We start from the raw sequence: 1,537 nt of genomic DNA, 5'->3' as shown, positions 1-1,537 counted from the left end.
CGTGGCCCCCCTGTTGCTCCATCGACGTACTCCTTCCTCCTATATATACCTATGTACCCCCAAACGATCAGATACGGAGCGAAAACCCTAATTCCACCACCGCAACTTTCTGTATCCATGAGATCCCATCTTGGGGCCTGTTCCGGAGCTCCGCCGGAGGGGGCATCGATCAGGGAGGGCTTCTACATCATCACCATAGCCCCTCCGATGAAGTGTGAGTAGTTTACCTCAGACCTACGGGTCGATAGTTATTAGCTAGATGGCTTCTTCTCTCTTTTTGGATCTCAATACAATGTTCTTCCCTCTCTTGTGGAGATCTATTCGATGTAATCTTCTTTTTGCGGTGTGTCTGTTTAGACTGATGAATTGTGGGTTTATGACCAAGTCTATCTATGAACAATATTTGAATCTTCTATGAATTCTTTAATGTATGATTGGTTATCTTTGCAAGTCTCTTCGAATTATCAGTTTGGTTTGGCCTACTAGATTGATCTTTCTTGCAATGGGAGAAGTGCTTAGCTTTGGGGTTCAATCTTGTGGTGTCCTTTCCCAGTGACAGTAGGGCAGCAAGGCACGTATTGTATTGTTGCCATCGAGGATAACAAGATGGGATTTTCATCATATTGCATGAGTTTATCCCTCTACATCATGTCATCTTGCTTAAGGCGTTACTCTGTTTTCATTAACTTAATACTCTAGATGCATGCTGGATAGCGGTTAATGAGTGGAGTAATAGTAGTAGATGCAGGCAGGAGTCGGTCTACTTGTCTCGGACGTGATGCCTATATACATGATCATACCTAGATATTCTCATAACTATGCTCAATTCTGTCAATTGCTCAACAGTAATTCATTCACCCACCTAGAATACCTATGCTCTTGAGAGAACCCACTAGTGAAACCTATGGCCCTCGGGTCTATCTTCATCATATTAATTTTCCAATACTTAGTAATTTCCTTTGCTTTTTTACTTTGCTTTTATTTTACTTTGCATCTTTATCATAAATACAACCAAAAATATTATCTTATCATATCTATCAGATCTCACTCTCATAAGTGGCCGTGTAGGGATTGACAACCCCTTATCGCGTTGGTTGCGAGGATTTATTTGTTTTGTGCAGGTACGAGGGACTCACGCGTAGCCTCCTACTGGATTGATACCTTGCTTCTCAAAAATTGAGGGAAATACTTACGCTACTTTGCTGCATCATCCCTTCCTCTTCGGGAAAACCAACGCAATGCTCAAGAGGTAGCAAGAAGGATTTCTGACGCCGTTGCCGGGGAGTCTACGCAAAATTCAATATACCAAGTACCCATCACAATCCCTATCTCCCGCATTACATTATTTGCCATTTGCCTCTCGTTTTCCTCTCCCCCACTTCACCCTTGCCGTTTTATTCGCCCTCTCTCTCTCTTTCCTCCCTCTCCTTCTCTATTTGCCTCTTTTTGCCCGCTTGCTTTTTGTTTGCTTGTGTGTTAGTTTGCTTGCTTGTCACGATGGCTGAAGATAACACTAAATTGTGTGACTTTACCAATA

This window comes from Triticum dicoccoides, chromosome 5A (genome assembly GCF_002162155.2).
Source record: "Triticum dicoccoides isolate Atlit2015 ecotype Zavitan chromosome 5A, WEW_v2.0, whole genome shotgun sequence".
NCBI lineage: Eukaryota > Viridiplantae > Streptophyta > Magnoliopsida > Poales > Poaceae > Triticum > Triticum dicoccoides.
Note: the sequence above shows the minus strand (reverse complement) of the source record.